The sequence below is a fragment of the Neophocaena asiaeorientalis genome, unplaced genomic scaffold (assembly GCF_003031525.2).
Source record: "Neophocaena asiaeorientalis asiaeorientalis breed wild unplaced genomic scaffold, Neophocaena_asiaeorientalis_V1.1 scaffold504, whole genome shotgun sequence".
In the NCBI taxonomy this organism is placed as follows: Eukaryota; Metazoa; Chordata; class Mammalia; order Artiodactyla; family Phocoenidae; genus Neophocaena; species Neophocaena asiaeorientalis.
In genome coordinates this window covers 6,766,419-6,779,679 of record NW_020174438.1, presented here as the reverse complement: position 1 = coordinate 6,779,679, position 13,261 = coordinate 6,766,419, and the positions used below count along the sequence as shown (strand labels likewise).

Genomic DNA, 13,261 nt, shown 5'->3' with positions numbered 1-13,261 from the left:
CACACCTGCCACTAACAACCAACCCACTCTGGTGCCTTAAATTCCTGCAGCTAGAATCACTTCTTCAGGTCAAGACATTTTCTCCAGGAAGCCCCTGTTAACGGGCCACTTTGTTTCCTGGGAGCCAGGGCTGGACATGCAGGCCCTCAAATACTTCTTGGGCTTCTTTCAGATGAACTTTTCAGCTCTGGCTCTCTTCTTGGATTTTAGTGAGGATTGAAGTTCCTAAGACCTAGACCAGTGGTTCTTAAACTTGACTGCACCTAGGAATCACCTGAGGAGCTTTTAAAAATCCTGATGCCAGGCCATACCCCCAGACCATTCAGTCAGAGCCTCTGGAGGTGGGACCAGACAGGACTATAACTTTTAAGCCCCCTTCCCTAAAGTGGTTCCGAAGTATGAATAAGCTGGAAAGCCAGTGACTTGCACCATTTTTTAAAAACTGAGGTATAGTTGATTTACAATGTTGTATTAGTTGCAGGTGTACAGCAAAGTGATGCATTTATATATGCATATATATATTCTTTTTCAGTTTTTTTTATTATATGTTATTACAAGATATTGAATATAGTTCCCCGTGCTATACAGTAGATCCTTGTTGTTTATCTGTTTTATATAGAGTTGTGTGTATCTGCTAATCCCAAACTCCTACTTTATCCCTCACCCCCCTTCCCCTTTCAGTAACCATAAGTTTGTTTTCAATGTCTGTGACTTACGCCATTTTTTAAAAGTGAGTTTTAAAAAGTAATTGTATAGTTCTAAAGAACAGACTAGCATTTTCTGGGGACTGTGGGTCCACGAGGGCAATAACATGTGGGATTTGGAAACACCCATGAACTCGTGTGAACTGTGGCAGCCTTCTCTACAAAAGCCTCTGGGCTGCTATTTTAAGGAAGTGAAAGAGAACTAAAGAGTGTCCTGTTGTAATACAACTCTTGTGGGCCCCAGCCTTCGTCTGCTGGCTTTGCCCTTGGCCTGCATCTGGCCAGGTTCCTGCAGTGACCAGAGTCTCATATTTGCCAGGGTGGCTTAAGTTTTGTTCACATGTACAAGTCTTCTGGGCACACTGGTAATTTCGGACCACCAGGATAGTGTGAAAAAATATGTGTCTTGAGGAGTTTGTCAATACTCCAGCCTGTAGAAGTGTGGATAAAAATTGAGGTTAGAGCAGTAGTGACTCCTGCCTGAGCTGGGGACTATGCCAGAGTCCCTGGTGTGATGCCATCTGAGGCCCACAGGGATTTTCATCAGCCGAACTGAGCAACCAATTCTTGGAGATCCAGGTAGGGCAACAACCTAGCAGTACAACCAAAGGGGATTCAGGCCCTACACTGGGGGCAGGCACTGGACTAGGTCCCCAGGGTCCCGTGCTGCCCCGATTCTACAATCCATTCCTGTGGTCAGACATCGCCAAAGCTTTTCTTGCGCCTGTGGAACCTCGTCTAAGCGCTGGGCACAGGGCAGCGCTGCTTGTCCCCAGCTGTTCACAAGAATGGGTGTCAGTGACTGGCGCCAACCACTAGAGGGACCTCCATCCCAGGTTGCGGGGTTCAAGTGCGGCCAGACCCTAGGGTAACTCAGTCTTCCGAACTGGGGGCGCTCAGAGACAAGAAATGAGGCTGCTGTCAGGCCAACCTCAATTTGAACGCGATCCCAGGGGTCCAGAAGTCCGCACACCCAAAAGGTTGCTGCGCTGGGAGCACCTCTAAAACGTTGTTTCTATGGCTTCTGTCTCTTCGCAATTCTCGACACAAGTTCCCTTTCTGCTTTTCTCGTTCATTCCCTACGGCCAAGGAGCGGTGCTGAAGGGCTGGACAAGCCCGGGGACAGGGAGCTGAGAACCGCCGGGCGACTCCCCGGGGCCGGAAGGGTGCTGGAGGGGGAGGTGACCAAGAGCGGAGCGGGGCTCCTGGGAGGGACGTGGCCTCCTGAGAGAGGCGGGGCTTGGGGGGGGGAACGGTAAACTCGGCCTAGGGGGCGGCGCCGGAGCCGGGGCTGGATGGGCGGGGGCTAAGCAGGTTCGAAGGCGCCGGGTGGATGAGGCCGGTCCTTGCGGAGCCAGAACCCTCGGCGGACGGGTCCCTGCGGGCAGCCAAGGAGCCAAGAGGGAGGGGGCGTGGCAGAGGGGCGGTCCCGGGGGAAGGTGGGGCGGTGGGGAAGCGGGCGCTGCGGAACGAGCCTCCCGCGGGTCCCCGCCCCCGTCACGTGGGCTCCAGACCCGGCCGCTGCCGGTCGGTCCGCTGGTTGGTCGGTTAGTTGGTCGGTGGGTCGGTGGCCTAGAGCTCGGTTCTCGGCTCTCCTGTTCGGAGGTGGGAGGGACACGGGAAACGCCCGCACACCTGAGCTGCCCGGAGAGGATCCCCGCACCCAGGTCAGTGGGTTCTCCCCACGCCCCCAGGCCCTCTGCGCGGTCGGGACTGCGAGCCCGCGTAGGGGCATTGCCTGAGGAACTGAGAGCCCTGGAGTGTGTCCCAGGCGCGAGGGCGGGGACCCTCCTCCCCTTCTCTGGCCAGAAGACTGGGAGGAGGGTATAACTCCTATGGATTTGCTCCGAATCTCCACCCAAGTCCTGTCCGGGGTCTACGGACAGTCCGCGCCCCTACAGGTGCCCGGATGGCCCTGGAGATGCGCAGGGTGGCAGGTCACCTCAGTTCTATGTAGTATGTCAGAGCTGTCCTAAGTCAACTGGAGCAGCGGCCCGGTCTGGAGAGAGAGCCCAAGGTAGTAGGGAAGCTCACGGTCTATTTGCCCGAGCAAATGGGTGTTCCGCAGAGCGTGTGTTCAGCTGCAACTCCTTAGCTGAAACCAGCTATATACTGTAATTGCAAAAATGCAACAATGCTTTTCCAAATCTCAAGCCACTGCGTCCCAGTAGACGGCAAGATGGGATAGTTCTGTTTGAAAGTGGGCTTCTCTCCCTCATGACATCCTGACTCCAGATCTGCAGTTGTTCCTCAGTTGAAAATAAGATTATATATTTAAAGACCAGAACTTCCGAAGCTTGCTTAAGATCAAAACGGGCGTTCTGGCCAGCATTTAATCCGCTTACAAAACAGATCCAGAGTATTATATTTTTACTTTTAGAGCAGCTGGATATTTGGTATAGATCCGTCTCTTTCCATATTTTGGTTTACTTCCTGTCTCTCTCCTTCCTCTCCCAGTTCCTTAATCGATTATAATACAAATTTTATGTTGCATTCTGTGAAGTTGAATGCCCAACAAAGGTAGCTGGCTGTACACAAGATTCATCTTCAGCATATTGTCTTTGATTATTATTTGTGTCATATGAAAAACACAAAATATTTGATTTAGAGATTATGTCTCCTTGGGGCTTGAGAGGCAGCCTGTTTGTAATCTGCTTAAATTCATATATAAACGACTTTGAAGTGGGAGAGCAGGGAGACTGATGAACTTTTCACTTACTGCATTCATCCATAATTTTATTTTATACATTATTGTTATTATTACTTCGAGATTCGGTGATGTGCCGGTTATTAGCTTATTGCTACTGTGGAGACAAACTGGACATGATAGTCTCCTTTTTTAAAAAAAATTAATTAATTTTTGGCTGCATTGGGTCTTCGTTGCTGCATGCTGGCTTTCTCTAGTTGCGGTGAGCAGGGTCTACTCTTCTTTGCAGCACGCGGGCTTCTCACTGCGGTGGCTTCTCTTGTTGCAGAGCATGGGCTCTAGGTTCTCAGGCTTCAGTAGTTATGGCATGTGGGCTCAGTAGTTGTGGCACGCGGTCTTAGTTGCTCCGTGGCATGTGGGGTCTTCCCGGACCAGGGTTCGAACCCATGTCCCCTGCATTGGCAGGCAGATTCTTAACCACTGCGCCACCAGGGGAGTCCCCAGCATCATAGTCTCTTTACTGGGGTAGCTATGGCGGTTGCCCTGACTTTAAGACTAAGTAGAATGAGATGAATGCTATGAAGGAGGTAAGAGCAAAGAGTTGTGGGAATTTGTCTTTCATCTGAGTGCGGAAAATCTGGAATAATTTCACGAAAGGGGTGACGTGTGTGATGGACCTCGAAGAATTTCTTGTGGGTTTCTCCAGGCAGAGGTGGGAAGAGCGTGACCTGGGCTGCGAGAGCTACGTAGGCAGGCAAGCACTTTGTAGCCATGAGAAGTGGCAAGTGGCCCAGCTTGGCTCCTATGGCGGATGATAAACAATAAAGCTGGTGACAAGGAAGAAGCCTATTCCCAGCGGGCCATGAAGGCCAGGTGGAGAAGTTTGGGCTTTGAAAGCATGAGAACCAATAATGGGTTTTAAGCAGGAGATTGGCTGATGGTTCTGTGCGTTTAAAGTCGGGGACCTTGGCCCTTGACCCTCTCAACCTCCCAACCTCCCAACCTCCCAACCTCCAGCCCAGAGAAAATCCAGTAAATATTTGTGAAAGAAATGGTCAAGCAACACTTTGTAGCAGTGCTTTTCAACCTTTAACAAGCTTAAGAGTCACCTGGGGATCTTCTTCAAATGCAAATTGTTATTCCTAGGTCAATGGTGGGACCTGACATTCTACATTTCTTACAAGTCCTCAGTGGTTGCAGCCCCTTCACTATCGATAGCTAGGATGGGAACAGTAGTTTGCAAACCTGGCTGTGCCTCAGAATTGCCTGGGGAGCTTTTAAATTACTCAGATTAAGTAGGTCTGGCCTGTTTTCACTCAGTTCCTCCGTGATTCTGTTGAAGGCCAGGTGGGAACTGCTGGGGTGGACTCTGGCCGGGCTGTGGGAAGCAGTGACCAGTGGGAAAAGACCCTGGAGGTGGAGAGGCCAGTTAGGATGTGGAAGATCAATGAAGATAGAAGTGAGGAGGACCTGTGTTGGACCTCAGAGAGGGGACAGGTAGGAGAGACTAGAGAGATAGAATCTATGGACTAGGGGGCCAGGCCGAGAGGTGGGGAGGGAGGAACAAGAATTGAGCTTTGGACAAGGAATGGCATGGCCTTTAGACTATCACATTTGTGATAATATTTGGAAGTTGCTTTTTACTTGGCCGTCAAAAACGTTTCCTTCCTGATATACAGATTTGTTCATGACACTCTTGCTTAAAAGCTTCTGGTGGATCCCCTTTTGCAAAACATGAGAAGGGAGAGCTATTATGAACTGTTGAGGCATTTAAACATTTATTAAGATCCCGGACTGTACACCCTCATTCAAGAGGTGACAGTCGGGGGGGGGGCAGGGGGAAGATGTGACACTGTCATCACTTGGTGTGGGCACAACTAGGCTGAAACTCTTGGCAGCCTTGTGTTTTCCTGAGTCACTTTTTCCTGCTTCCTCCTTCCTCAGAGCAGTTCCACTTGATGTTTTCATGGCATCATTCTTTGGTTTCAACACTTACTGACACATGTGTGTCTCAGTTTTTGCAGAATCCACAGCTGGTCTCAGAAAGGTGGGCTGTATCCTTTGTAGACTCTGAAAGCCAGGTCATGGGGATTTTCATGAGGGCCATTCTTATCTCTCTCACACTCAGTAAATAATCTTCTAGGAGATGCCGTCTTAGAGCATCTGTTTACCTTTAGACCAGATTTCCTTAAGGCCTTGTGAGTTCCCAGGGGGCTGTCAACTCTCAGCTTTGTCTTTGGGAAATTTGTGGTTTCTATTTAGTGCTTCTAGATAATCCTTACTTTGGTGCTCCTTGGTAATTCTCACTTTCATTTCCTATCTCTGTCACATACGCATTTATGCACACTGAGAACCCAGCTTTCACTGTGCACAATGCCTTTTTTTTTTTTTAAGATGTTGGGGGTAAGAGTTTTATTAATTTATTTTTGCTGGGTTGGGTCTTCGTTTCTGTGCGAGGGCTATCTCTTGTTGTGGCAAGCGGGGGCCACTCTTCATCGCGGTGCGCGGGCCTCTCACTATCGTGGCCTCACTTGTTGCGGAGCACAGGCTCCAGACGCACGGGCTCAGTAGTTGTGGCTCACGGGCCTAGTTGCTCCGCGGTCGCGGGCCTCTCACTGTTGTGGCCTCTCCCGTTGCGGAGCACAGGCTCCGGACGCGCAGGCTCAGCGGCCATGGCTCACGGGCCCAGCCGCTCCGCGGCACGATGCGTTTAATCATCATGTTCCATGTTGTGTAATAATCTTGGCCTCTGTAACTCAGCCGTGGATGGAAGGTATAGGCAAGGTGGGATAGGATCGCCTCTCAAAGGGATAAGGTATAATATCCTTGTTTGGCATTCAAGGCTCCTCTGCAGAAGCTGGCAATAATTTGACTTACCAGCTGCATCTCCACTGTTCCCCAAACTGAGTAGCTTAACAATTTCTATCCTTTGTGCCTCTCTGCCTTTGCATACGCTATTTCCTCTTCCTGGGAAGCCCTTTTGTCTCTGCTCTGCCAGATGAATGAACTCTTACTAATCCTTCAAAATGCAGATCAAAGTCTTGAAACACCTCTCCTCCCCCCACCCCCAAGTTATTTTTACTCTTCTCTCTAAATTGTACTAGTATAGCATCCAGTACAGATGTCTTCTACGGTTCTTAACACACTTCATTTGCATGTCTCTGTCCACACCCCCTCCAAACTCTGAGCTGCCCTGGAGCTGCATCAGCCCTTGTGTTCCGGCCCTACACTCAGCAGATGTTGAGGAAGAGTTTGTGGCAGGCAAGGGCCTTGAGCCCTTGAGTCTGTTCTGCAGTGTTGGCTTCAGTAAAAGGGTAGAAAGGGCAGGTTGTTTTGTGTTGGAGATGAGGGAAGGAGCCAGAGCAGAACCTGAAAGACTAGGACAAGGCTGATGGGTGGTCCACAGGGCTAGAGTCATAGGGTGGGGTGGGGAGGGGAACTGGGAGAAACGATGCTGGAGTCTCAGGCTGGGGAGAGATCCTGGAAGGTCTTGAAAGTTGAAGTTAAAGAATTAAAATGTAATACTGATGACCTTGAAGGTCTTTGAGTATGGAAGAGACAAGGTGAAGCCTGTGCTTTCAGGAGGATTCAAGGCTGAGAAGGGCAGGTTGGAGGGACAGGAAGGAACTTCTTATGAGAATGAGCTGTTGGAATAACCCACCGAGGTAGATTAGGACCTAAATCACGGCAATGGCAATAGGGATGTTGAGGAGGTGAGTGAGCTTGCCAAGAAATCCTGCAGGATTTGGTGACTGATTAGATTTGAGGGAGAGAGAAAAGAGTCAAATTGGACACTGACATTTTGTGCTAGTTTGCTGGGAGAAGAATGAGGCAATTGTTAGCAGCATGAGAGCACGGAGGAGCTTCTTGGAAAGGGGAAGGGAGATGAGGGTGGTTGATTCCTTTTGAAATCAGGAGGGAGCCTTGGGGAGTTTCTTGCATGCCCCTTATGTTTTTACCCATGAGGATGGTGAGGTGCAAAGTAAGCTACCCAGGGTCACCCAGCTGCTGGTGGCAGAACTCAGGCCTTCTGGCCTTGAATTCTGCCCTTTGTAGCACAGTGGGTCTGGCCAGACGAGAGCTGCCGGAAGGTGCAGATGGAGACTCCATTAGGCAATGAAAAACGAGAAAGAGACCAGGTTTGGGGTGAATTCATTCTGCAGTACAGCTAAGGCTGGAGTCTTGTGGGTCAAAGACTCAGGAGGAAGTGTGTGCGGCAGCCAAAGCCACTGGGGGGTGTGAAGGCTCATGAGACCGTCTTTCTGTCCTGTGATCTACTGGGATGTGGGCTGGCGGGAAGTAGGGAATGCTTTCCTGGTATCTACACTCTTATACTTGTTAGCGCTTACTGTGAGTACATTGTTCTTCTGGGAATGCAAACACCAATCTATCAGTTCCATGGGAAGATGTATTCCAGGGACCCAAACTCCCACCACCCCACTCCCTATCGTCAACCAACTTTAGGGATGCCTCCAGTCAGCTCTGAGAAGTTGCCAGTGTAGCGCTGGAGTAGGGGCAGTGGGGTATGCCTATCCGGGGAAGGCAATCAGCCGTGAGAACTTTTTCCAAGCCTGGGCCTGTGTGTAGGGCCAGTGTCAGGGATTTAGATGGTTGAGTGAGGGCCACAGCTGTCTGATAAGGAGGGAGGAGCTTGTCTAGAGTCTGCACTGCTGCCAAGAGCCTCAGTGGCCCTGCGGCTGGGCTTCCGCCCCTCCTTACCTTTCGCTTCCATACCTCTCTGCCTGGCCGCGCTCCTCGGCCTCCCAGGATGAGTCCTGCCTTTGCCACGGCACAGGGACTGCCGAGGCGGAGCTCGGTTAATGCCTGTGCAACCTTTAGATTATTGCCTGGCATATGGTAATTGCCAAATAAAAACAGACACAAGAAATGCTGAGATTCAACTTTCAGGCAAACTTGTTAAGCCTCTTGGTTCTTTTTTTTTTTTGGCCTCACCGCGCCACGGTTTGCGGGATCTTAGTTCCCCAACCAGGGATCAAACCCATGCCCCCTGCAGTGGAAGCGTGGAGTCCTAACCACTGGACCGCCAGGGAATCGCCAAGCCTCTTGGCTCTTTTTGAGTTACGTAGCTGGGTCTGGCAAGTTTCTACCTCATCTTGTTTTGAGTGTGAGTGTGTGTGTGTGTGTGTGTGTGTGTGTGGGTGCATGCACGCACATGTGCGCTTTACTGAGACCAAAGTGTGCAAGAGCCTGCTGACCCATGGTAAAATATCACGGATAGCCGTAGGTTGCAGACAGGACATTTGAGTTGTACGTGTGTCAGGAATGACTTATGCAGAAGTAAGTGGGTGGTGGGCCTACTAACAAACCTCCAGGGAGAGGCTGTGGGGAACTGATCCTATCACGGTCCTCCCCTGCCTACAGGTGCTGTGGTGTTCCCAGGAGCTGCGCTCTGGGTACATCTGTTTCTTCCTGGAATGAGGGCAAGCATAGGGAAGGAGGTGACCCAAATCCCAGGGTTGCCCTGCCTGCTCAGGGACAGCCAACGCCTGCTGGTTGCTGGGCGTGTTTGGTGGGCATAGTCAGACCCCTGCCCTGAGTCCCAGGTAAAGAGATAAACCCACAGTGACTTGTGTGCGTGGTTGGAACGGCCCGCTCAGATGTGGCTGGGCCTCTCGACTGGGCAGGGACCACTCTGACCGAGAGGGCCACTCCCGTGACTGCACTGGGGTGTCCCAAGAGGTCTTCGTAGCAAACTTTTCCAACCTTCCTCTGGCCAAAAGGCCCAGAGAGCCCACCAGAAGGAGCTCCTTGGGTTGACAATATGTGTGTTTGTGCATGTGTGTGTGTGTGTGAGAGAGAGAGTTGTGTAGAGGCCAAGAGATCTGCTGTAGAGACTAAGGGAACAGACATGGGCAGAGCCACAGTTCTGGTTAGGAAGACCAAATACGGGTTACTTTTGTTCCTTGCACGCACACATAACAACTCCTCTTTTTAGGGGTGACTGTTTCCTTCCCACAACACAAGGCTCTGTTCCCCTGAATCAGAGAGGCTTTCACGTGTACGGCTGGCTTGACCCTGGACTGCTTTATGGATGAAACAAAGGTGTATGTTGACTGGCCCCAGAAAGCTGCCTCCAGAGGAAAGATGGAGAGGAACTTCTGGCTTTGGTGGGTTTTACAAAGGGCTTGTCTCATGAGGCAGGTAGTGTTATTCCCATTTTTGGGAGGCAGACAGGTACCAGAGAAGGAAAGTGATTTTTTTTTTTTAAGGTTCCAGAGTATTCGCTTTAATTTATTGTCCTAACTGGGCCACTTCTGAGAGTGAGAGGAGAAGGCAGAGGCTGAGCTCGATGGGACCCTGGGAGACAGGACTGCCTCGGGCGTACTGGGATGTGTGGCATCGAACTCTAAATTCAGTAAGCAATGGGGGGGGGCAGGGGAAGGCGATGGGGGAGAGGGGATTAGAGTAGGGTGAGGGGAGAAGTTAGAACTGGAATTTGTGTGAGAAAGGAGGATTCTTCTAATTCTACATTTTACCAAAGCAAAGGAATAGTTCTTGGCTCTGACACCTTCCCTCGACTGCTTGTCATGAGAAAGTTTTATTACATAAGCTCTTCCTGCAAGCAGCCAAGACATCTGGTTCTTCGATGCAGCGCTGCTGTCCCGGTAACAACAAGCACCACCGCCCTGCCCTGCGTGTCCGGCTAGGTTTTTGCTGCGCGGCTCACTGGAGCTGCACAGAGCCTCTGGCGGGGGTGTTGTCCTGCTGGAGAACAGGGCACTGACTCCTCGCTCGCCCCCTGACTCCAGCGTGGCAGGCGGTGGGTGCCCCCTACCGTGGGGACTGGGACGCCCTCATCTCTGAGGGCCCTGCCAGCTCACTCTTTCATTTAAATCCTGGTTCTCCTCAGACTTGCTGTTTCTCCTTTGAGCAAGTCTCTCCTTCTCTGAGCTTGAAGTTCCTCGCCCGTCGCATGGGAGCAGTACTAGGCCCATCTCACCTGCTTGTTATAAAGGTTAAATGAGATGATGATGCGTATAAAACGTTGGCTCCAGTGCTTGGGTGTCGTCAGTAGTAAGTGGTGTTATTATCATCCTCTTCTCAGAAAGCCTGGCAAATGTAGTTTGTCAAGAGGAGTGATTTACACCAACCAGAGGGCTTATTCTGAAATTTCGGCGGGGGGAAGTAGTATTGTCTGGGCCTCCAGATGTGACCCCCATGGTGGAGGTGAGCAGTCAGTCCAAGAGGCAGCAGGCCCCAGCAGGGTGAGGGAACAGGCTGATTCCAGATGGCCGGTCACCCAATGTACAGGACAAGGACAACAAACGGAGAGCCCAGAGCCCAAACCAGCTCCGTGGGCCATGCTGGGGTAAGGTCAAAGTCCTGCCCTTAGGCTCCAAAAATCAATTCATGAGTTTTCTACCCGGCCACGTGGAAAAGCCCACAGAACATGGCTTAGCCTGGCTGCATTAACAGAAGTCCTGACTTTAGACCTTGCCAGGGAGAGGGGTCCTCCCACTTTTCCCTGCAGTGGCCAAGACTGGCCGCACCTGGAGGTGGTACCCTGGGCACCACACTTGGGGAGCAGGTGGAGGAGGGCCCGTAACTGCATCAAAGCCGGAGTCCCTGCCCTGTAAGCTCCGGGAGGTCTTGGCGCAGACAGGAAGACACAGGGTTGGAACTGTGATTTTTAGGTGGGCAAGGGGAGCTGCCATGTTGTGCCTTTGCTCATAGGGCAGGATTGAGGGGCCTTGGTGGTAACGGTACAGAGGATTAAAGAAGAGGCCGGTTTCAGTTTGGCATGATGTAAGAAATTCCAAATAACTCAAGCTTCCCTCTAGGGCCAGGTGGCTGTTTTAGAGCGTGTTATTGGAGTCTACCTGAAGAGGGTATTGTCCAGACAGTACTGACTAGAGAGGAATTTGTGAAATAACTGAGGAAGCAGACTTTGCCAAAAGGGTGTAGGTCTCACTAAAAGTACTGTAGGATTTGGGGGGATGATTGGTGGCTTCTCAGCAGAGAGGTGACTTGCAGCAAATGTAGGGGGGAATGAAAGTGGAAAGCTGGGGGGAGGGTGGCCATGAAGCTGTGCAGAAGCTTCTCTATCCCAGGTCCTAGGCCAAAGTCCCACCCAGCACAGGTGTTGGGAGAGAGGAAAGACTCTGAGGAAGTGCCTTTGTGGGCTGAAACTTTGAGGTCACGATCCCAAAGCGATTGTACTGTGTGTATTCTCTGCTGATGCCTACCTTGGCCTGACCACCTGACTGGGGCATGAAGGCTCTTATGGACACATGGGCCCTCCCCTTGAAGATCTGGAGAACACAGAGTCCTGGTACTTGCAGGACCAGGGCCATGCGGTCTGAGACAATGAGCTCACGACATCCAAGAGGTAATAGCGGGTGTAGGAGGGAGCGATCCAGGAGGGCGGTGGGCACGACACTGGGAATTCTGACCGACTGTCTGCAGCCTGGGTCACAGAACGAGGTTCCAGACCCGAGAGGGTACAGGGAAGGGCTGTGGGCAGCAGGCCTTATTCAAGTAAGCTGAGGTTTTGGGTGGGGTGAGTGCTGGGAGGATGGAGAGTGCTGCGGTTAAGCAACGTGGATGCCTGACGGGCACACAATCCTGGCTGGGGTGGCAGGGAGGAGAGCCCGCCAAGGCTGGTAGGAGGGAGGCCAGGGAAGCCCCTAAATGAGAATTGGCCCACTGGATCTAGGAAATTCTTTTAGCAGCAGAGGTGGGGCATAATTCCTAAGTATTCTGGAGTCAATAGACTTGTGGCCTCATTTATTATATCAGTCGCCATCATTTTTTAAATTTTTTTTTTTTTTTACCATCCTCCATGCCAAGAACCGTTATGGTGGGAACACAAGATGAATAAGACATGTCCCCTGCCTGGATGGAATGTAAGGAATGTACCCCTCATTCAAAATAGGCAGTAATAACTGCAGAGAAAACACAGTGAACGTTCAGAGAAAGGAGAGGTTGGGGCACCTGGCTTGCCGAGGAGGGGGCATTTGAGATGTGTCTTGAAGGAAAGATGGACCAGAGACACCCCGTTCTATGGGGGTGAAGAGGGCATTTCTAGCAGAGGGAACAGCAATGTACAAAGAAAGGCATGGGGCGGTAAGTTAAGGGGCACGGGTGGCAAACAGCCAGTGGTTTGGTTTGGCTAGAGCTGGAGGAGGAAGGGAGGCTAGACAGGGAACCAGGGACTGGCAATCATCACTTATTAAGCGTGCACCATGCGTCAGGCACTGAGCACAGACTCGTCGGTGCTCACTTACATCTCACAGGAGCCTTTCAGGGCTTTAGCGGAGGAGGAAACTGACTCAGGATAAGTGACTTTCCCAAGGTTCCCTAGCTGGCGAGTGGTTGAAATCAAATCGATGCCCCATCTATCTGAGCCCCAAACCCATGTTCCTTCCACTCTATCTTGCCGCCACCTTGACGGTCCAGATGATTCGGTCTTAAGTGTGCCACGAAGATCAGCTCTTCATGTTGAGGCAGGAAGATGGTCAGATGACATTAGCCTGTGAGAAGCGCTTGGTGGGCGTGGCCAGGTTGCCATGATGCACACCCGGCCCCAACGTGATATCTACACGCGCGCACACACACGTATTTATAAAGTAAATCTCTAAGAAATAGTAGGAAGTTGCACAGTTGTTCATGGTGTCACAGAAACTGACGTTTCCTGAGCGCTATAGGCAATTGCTGAGTTCCTGGCCGGATTCCTCTATTTTCTCTCCCACTCAAAGTATATTAGAATGGGGCAAGACAGCAGAATCTTCTCTAATTTATACAAAATAATTCCTTTTAAAAATTTTTAAAATTTATTTATTTTTGGCTGCGTCGGGTCTTCGTTGCTGAACACGGGCTTCCTCTAGTTGCAGAGAGCGGGGGCTACTCTTCTTTGCGGACATGCTCTCTAGGTGTGCGGACTCAGTAG

At 51.1% G+C, this 13,261-nt stretch overlaps 1 protein-coding gene across 1 annotated transcript in view; it reads left to right on the top strand.

The window, feature by feature from the left end:
* The first annotated feature begins 2,216 nt into the window (after window positions 1-2,216).
* The window catches only part of PPFIBP2 (PPFIB scaffold protein 2), a 153,131-nt gene continuing 142,086 nt past the window's right edge, over window positions 2,217-13,261 (top strand). Inside the window, exon 1 of the mRNA XM_024757007.1 lies at window positions 2,217-2,371. The gene's annotated coding sequence lies outside the window, so the exon portion shown is untranslated. The remainder of the gene's footprint in view (window positions 2,372-13,261) is intronic.